This window comes from Triticum urartu, chromosome 1A (genome assembly GCF_056163025.1).
Source record: "Triticum urartu cultivar PI428250 chromosome 1A, HENAU_Tu73, whole genome shotgun sequence".
In the NCBI taxonomy this organism is placed as follows: Eukaryota; Viridiplantae; Streptophyta; class Magnoliopsida; order Poales; family Poaceae; genus Triticum; species Triticum urartu.
In genome coordinates this window covers 588,459,386-588,466,823 of record NC_141873.1, presented here as the reverse complement: position 1 = coordinate 588,466,823, position 7,438 = coordinate 588,459,386, and the positions used below count along the sequence as shown (strand labels likewise).

The 7,438-nt window shown below is 51.9% G+C and overlaps 1 pseudogene; it reads right to left on the bottom strand.

Moving 5' to 3' along the window:
* Positions 1 to 396: 396 nt before the first annotated feature.
* LOC147993176 (uncharacterized) lies at positions 397 to 1,547 on the bottom strand (annotated as a pseudogene).
* Between the last annotated feature and the right edge of the window lie 5,891 nt (positions 1,548 to 7,438).

Genomic DNA, 7,438 nt, shown 5'->3' with positions numbered 1-7,438 from the left:
AGCCACCATAGTCCTCGATAATATTGTAGCGGAGTTTAGGCGAAGCCCTGCTGCTGTAGTGCATCAAGATCGTCACCACGCCGTCGTGCTGACGGAACTCTTCCCCGACACTTTGCTGGATCGGAGTCCGGGGATCGTCATCGAGCTGAACGTGTGCTCGAACTCGGAGGTGCCGTTGTTTCGGTGCTTGATCGGTTGGATCGTGAAGACGTACGACTACTTCCTCTACGTTGCGTCAATGCTTCCGCAGTCGGTCTGCGTGGGTACATAGACAACACTCTCCCCTCTCATTGCTATGCATCACATGATCTTGCGTGTGCGTAGGAATTTTTTTTAAATTACTACGAAACCCATCAGCGCCACCACCCGTTGATCAGGTTCAGCACTGCCTCCCCCCTATCCAGTCACATCAGTTCGCATATGATCATGCACTGTCTGGTTCTCATGGCTCGCCCCATGTCCTTCCAACACCCCTTTCATGGCTACAGGGGCACCCGGCTGGGTCAAAGCAAGCATCTCCTGGTCTGACTTAGCCCTTTTGTCACCCGTTCCCAGAGCCAAGGATGGGGTGGAGGTCTCTTGGGAAACAGGATCCTTTGGGGGGTTCTCATCTGTCACTTTCAGGGCACTGACCGCCGCTATCGCAGCCTGGACCTGAGGGCTTGTCAAGATCTCCTCCAGTATCTGCTCGTACTCTGCCTTCATCCAGCTCCCGCTAGCCTCTCGATGTGCCTCCTTCCCAAAGCTAAGAAAGCGACGAGCGCTGCCCGCCACCGGGGCAACATACCCACCCCTACTGATACTCTTTTTGAAAGGGGAGGCGCACATTGTTGCCGTGTACCTCATCTCTTGGAGGTTCGCCGACAACTTACAATCGCGTTGGCCATGCCCAATGAAGCCACAGAGACCACAGAACCTAGGAACTCTCTCATACTTCACCTATAAAAAGAACAACTCATTTCTAGGCTTGTCATGGGAAGTAATCATGCTATGGAGGGGCTCATCTACATCATGCCTCACCCGGACTCTTATGAAATCTCCCCACAGCTTACCATGTATGTCTGTGTCCACCTCAAGGACCTCCCCAAGCTGGGATCCAAGTTTCCATGCCACACCTTCGTCCAGCATGATCGGCGGGACGTCATGGATGCGTACCCAAATTGGCATATGGGCAACCTCCACGTCCCCCGGTCGGGCGCTGCCGTCCACCTCCACCATGAGGAAGGAGTCGCCCTTGTGGGTCCAGGGGCCATTATCGAGGATGAAGCGGCGATTTCCCTCCCGCTCGAACTCCAGGAGGAAATGGTTGTTTTTGAGGGGGGTGTAGTTGAGGCGCCCACGCAACCCCCACTTTCTCTTGAGCTCGTCGAAGAGTCCCTCATTGTTGTAGGGCAGGGGGAGAAGAAGAGCCCTACAGCGATCCAGCGTGTCCTCATGGTAGCATGTTCCTTTGTCAGGTCGAGTTCGACCACATCGTCGACCCTGGCCCCCGGGTTGACTGGAAACCTTGGGGCAACCACATCATTGCTGGAGCCATGCATCCTCATGTTGGCCTTCCCTCCTTGGCCCCGGGACGACTCCCCGTGGAGGATCACCCTCAAGATACTCCGGCCATCGCTGGCTCGGGGTGCGCCCCCCCAGCACAGGTGGCCTTGTTCTTCTGCTTGTCTTGGGGCGACATCGGCGATTGGGGGTTGGTGTGATCTGAGTATGAGTCGGAATGAGAGCATAGAGCTCTTGGGTCAAGCCCTTTTATCTTTGTGTCTGGCCGGATCGGCTCCTCCATCTTCGGGATCACACGAGTGACAAATGAATTTGTGATTCTCGAATTTTCACCTTCCTTCGAATCACGATCTAAGAATCCTCCGCCCTTGTCCGGCAGATCATCCTTAACCGGGCCTCCACTTCTATTGCAGATCGCACCTTGATCTTCCCCTCCTGATTCCTTCCTTAGATCCATCCTGACAGTGTGGATCTTTTCCATGATTCTTCTGAGCGCCTCAACAGTGGGATTCTGGGTATGGGAATTGCTATCCGAATTCTTCCTCCCCTCCGCGATCGCTTTCCTTACCTCGACTGCCCCCTTGCTCGCCTTCCTTTCCCGGCGCCATGCTTCCCGCATGCCCGATGGATCACCAGCCCCGGGAAGATCCACATCTCTCTCACTTGGTGGCCTGAGCCCGATTTGTGTTGGGGAACGTAGTAGAAATTCAAAATTTTCCTACGTGTCACCAAGATCTATCTATGGAGAGACCAGCAACGAGGGGAAGGAGAGTGCATCTACATACCCTTGTAGATCGCTAAGCGGAAGCGTTCAAGAGAACGGGGTTGATGGAGTCGTACTCGTCGTGATCCAAATCACCGGAGATCCTAGTGCCGAACGGACGGCACCTCCGCGTTCAACACACGTACAGCCCAGTGACGTCTCCCATGCCTTGATCCAGCAAGGAGAGAGGGAGAGGTTGAGGAAGACTCCATCCAGCAGCAGCACAACGGCGTGGTGGTGGTGGAGGAGCGTGGTACTCCAGCAGGGCTTCGCCAAGCACCGCAAGAGACGAGGAGGAGAGAGAGGTAGGGCTGCGCCAGGGAGAGATCAAATCATGTGTGTTGCAACCCTCATAACCTCAAGTATATATAGGGGAAGGGGAGGGGCTGTGCCCCCACCTAGGGTTCCCTTCCTAGGGGTGGCGGCAGCCCCCAAAAACCCATCTAGGGTGCGGCCAGGTGGAGGGGGAGAGGGAGGCGCACCAGGGTGGGCCTTAAGGCCCATCTGCCCTAGGGTTTGCCCCCTTCCCCTCTTCCTTGAGCCTTAGACCTTGGTGGGGGGCGCACCAGCCCACCTGGGGCTGGTCCCCTCCCACACTTGGCCCATGCAGCCCTCCAGGGCTAGTGGCCCCACTTGGTGGACCCCCGGGACCCTCCCGGTGGTCCCGGTACGTTACCGATAAACCCCAAAACTTTTCCGGTGACCAAAACAGGACTTCCCATATATAAATCTTTACTCCGGACCATTCCAGAACTCCTCGTGACGTCCGGGATCTCATCCGGGACTCCGAACAACATTTGGTAACCACATACAAACTTCCTTTATAACCCTAGCGTCATCGAACCTTAAGTGTGTAGACCCTACGGGTTCGGGAGTCATGCAGACATGACCGAGACAACTCTCCGGTCAATAACCAACAGCGGGATCTGGATACCCATGTTGGCTCCCACATGCTCCACGATGATCTCATCGGATGAACCACGATGTCAAGGACTTAATCAATCCCGTATGCAATTCCCTTTGTCCATCGGTACGATACTTGCCTGAGATTCGATCGTCGGTATCCCGATACCTTGTTCAATCTCGTTACCGGCAAGTCTCTTTACTCGTTCCGTAACACATCATCCCGTGATCAACTCCTTGATCACATTGTGCACATTATGATGACGTCCTACCGAGTGGGCCCAGAGATACCTCTCCGTTTACACGGAGTGACAAATCCCAGTCTCGATTCGTGCCAACCCAACAGACACTTTCGGAGATACCTGTAGTGTACCTTTATAGCCACCCAGTTACGTTGTGACGTTTGGCACACCCAAAGCACTCCTACGGTATCCGGGAGTTGCACAATCTCATGGTCTAAGGAAACGATACTTGACATTAGAAAAGCTTTAGCATACGAACTACATGATCTTGTGCTAGGCTTAGGATTGGGTCTTGTCCATCACATCATTCTCCTAATGATGTGATCCCGTTATCAACGACATCCAATGTCCATGGTCAGGAAACCGTGACCATCTATTGATCAACGAGCTAGTCAACTAGAGGCTTACTAGGGACATGGTGTTGCCTATGTATCCACACATGTATCTGAGTTTCCTATCAATACAATTCTAGCATGGATAATAAACGATTATCATGAACAAGGAAATATAATAATAATCAATTTATTATTGCCTCTAGGGCATATTTCCAACAATTTGATCCCGTGGTCTTGCCTCTGACAAGATCAATCCTCTCGCGATCAGGGATCGCCTTTCCGTCGCCCAGTCTAGGGCACCGTGATTTCCGCTCATCGGCTCCTCTTTTCTTTAACTATCGTCAAAACATATTTTGAAATGGCTCGAGGAAGATTTCATGCCCGAGATTCTCTATGGCCGGGCATTGGGTAGGAGGGGGTGCGGCTGCAGTAGAAAAATAGGGAAACACGGATTCACCGAATGTAACATGACGGGAAATGACAACCTTGCGTGTGTCTAAGTCCAAACACCTCTAGCCCTTGTGCTCTAAGGGATAACCAAGAAAGACATAGCGTGAGGAGCGAGGATCAAGCTTGTGTGGGCTAGTGGCAATGGTGTTAGGGAAGCAAAGGCACCCCAAGACGCGCATGTGATCGTTTGTGGGGTGCTTGCCGAGGAGACGGTAGTAGGGATTCTCGGATGCAATGGAGGTGGACGGTCGCCGGTTTATGATTTAGGTCGCAGTGTGAAGGGCCTCAACCCAGAAGGCTGGTGGTAGGTTGGCGTGGATGAGAAGAACGCAAAGAATGTCACTAGTGGTGCGGAGGAGGCAATCTGCTTTACCATGCGATGTGCGAGGCCATGAGAGGCCGAATGATGTGCCACATCTAGAGAAGAGGTCGCAGAGAGATGTGGTGAGAAATTCACCCCCGTTGTCGCACTGCATACACTAGTTGGGGACATGAAATTGAGTGAGCCCGTAGGCATGAAAACTATGGGTCATGTCGACAATGTCGGACTTGTTCCACGAAGGGAATGTCCAAGAGTAATGTGAGTACTCATCTAGGCTTACGAGGTAATACTGGAAACCCGAAAAACTACAAGTGGGAGAGGTCCACAAATCACATTGTATTAACTGAAAGGGAAGGTAGTTTAGGACACACCATTATTACATTTTGGAAGGAAAGAACTAGCTAAATGGAAATAGACTTCTTACTAGGATGCCCCAAAGCGCCGGTGCCACACGTCGCCGCCAACAACCGTGAGGAGAACTTGAACGCCGGAGTTGGTGAAGAATGGATAGTGGGTAGGAGGGCAATGACAATGAGACCACCCTCGTGGCAGGGTCTAGCACGGCTCCGGTGACCCACTCGCCCTCGAGCTGGGGAAGAGCCTCCTTATTCAGACTAGGTGGCGTTTGGGAGCACATGGACAATGTTGGTTCGATGAAGACAATTCATAACGCTGATCGAGCATCCATCCAACAATGCATATACTCTTTTTTTTACTCAAACAGAAAGTAATAAAATTATTACAAATGCTATGACAGATCATCAAGTAATAATATTACTCAAAGTTCTAGGCTGAAAGGATACCCACCATGTCTCATCAAGTTCTAGGTGGAAAAGAACTGCAGTCTTGCTTCTCCATCAAACAAGATGCATGCATGTCATTTTCATCCCTTTTGCTTGTTCACATCTCCTCTTGCTTGTCCAGTCCCACAGAAGTAGCAACATGCTGATATCCATCTCGCGTACCCGCTCTCTCAGCAGCGTGCTGATATCGTCGTATCAAGGGAAGACTCTCAACGGTTACAAGATATCCGTCATACTTCACTATTTTAGGACCGGAAGGCAGGGCACAATAACCGAGAGCATTAATAACAAGAATACCCGCCAACGCAGTCCACTTGGTCACCTTCTTGGTCCTGGTTATCTTGCGCCTACAGGTAGGTGGGATGAGACGGTAAGAATTACTTATTGCGCCTACAGGTATATATGAACTATAGGAGAAGAAAAAAACTTCTATGTTTCCATGTGGTTGATATATTGTACCATTGAGGGTTATGTGGTCTAGGCTCGATACTTGAGCAGACTCCTATCCCGCGAGGAGGTCGCGGAATCGGCTTCGACAAGGGCCATGACTTCGTACAGCTGCTCCTTCTTCAGCTGGATTAGCTCCGCACGGTGTTCCTCCTTCATGGTGTGGGTGAATTTGGAAGCCTGCAAGCGCAGCAGCTCCCCCATCCGCTGGACTAGCGAACCACGGTGTTCCTTGTCTAAGGCGAGGATGGATTTGGAAAGCTGGAAGCACAGAAGCAGCATTGAGATCAATTGATGAGTAAAATAACCTTGACAAGGCATGCGGTCTACGTAGAGGAAACACACCTTATATCTTGCACAGGAAAATATAAAATATTTGGAGACAAAAAGGATGTCGATTTTACGGACATATTGACGCATCCATAGCAGTTGATTATCTAGGTACAGCAAATTAGTTGGGAGACAAAAAGACCTCGAATTTCACCAAAATATCTAGGGCATTAAAGCAAGGCAGTTGATCATCTACCAATGCCACGGCACAGCAAAACGTGAAACTCGTTGGAGACAAAATTATGCCGATTTTACAAAACTATCAACGGATTATTCATGCATCTTGTAGCTACTAATGGAAATCAATGAAACATATGCCTGTTTTAAGGATACCCGTGCATCCCTGTGATATACTGTAGAGAGGCAGAGAGCAGAGAGCAGAGAGCAGATCAGAGGTGAGGAGCTCCACCAACAACTTGACGTCGGGACGCCACGGACCTACTAGGAAAATAGCGAGCCGGATATGGGACAGAGAAGATACATACATCCTCGGCGTGGACGAGCCGGCGAAGCCCCTGCCCTCGAAGCACCGATGGACGCGGGATCCTCGTGGTCGCCGCCGTGCGGAGAGACGCAGCCATCGTCGCAGGCCTGCACTGCAAACAACAAAGGTGAAAGGTGTAGGGCGAATCACCCAAGCTTAAGGTGATGAGTCCCCTAAAGGTAAAACCGTAAGTACCTTGCTGGTTAGGGTTAGGGTTCCACGTTCGCCTTCCGACGCCAAACGAGGAGCCTTCGTTGATTACGTTCCGCGAGTCGTCGCTTTTTTTTCTTTTCTTTTGCTCGATAAGTTTTTTTTAGGAATTGCTCGATAAGTGACCAGACGCAAAAGCGGCACCAAACCAGGCGCCCCAAATCTGGCCCAAATGCCCGGACTGACTGGCAACTCCATATCCGACCCATACACCCGGATGTGTCTGGATTCGCCCGTCACGTCAGCTCAGCCCGCTATGGTCTGCGCCGCCCCCCAGAAAAACCCCATCCCATCCGACGAATCATAGTCAAACCTCAATCCACACTCGACTTCTCCATTGTCCTCGTCACCTCCGCTTCCTTCCAAACCCTATCCTCCGCTCCGCCATGGCCAGCTCCGATGAGCGCTCCCACAGTGTGCCTGATCCGGTCGACTAGGATGGTCTCGTCAAAGAGAAGGACCGCGGAACTAGCTCCGACGCGCCGGACCATGAGGAGCTCGCGCTATGCATCACCACGGAGTACTCATGTGTGGACACCGGCGGGAGCTCAAGCTCCCTCGCGTCCGCCACGAGCTCCTCTACCTCCCTCAGCAGAATGCGGGGCGCGATCAGCTGTCCTGCACTGCGCTGCTCCAAACCCGAAGC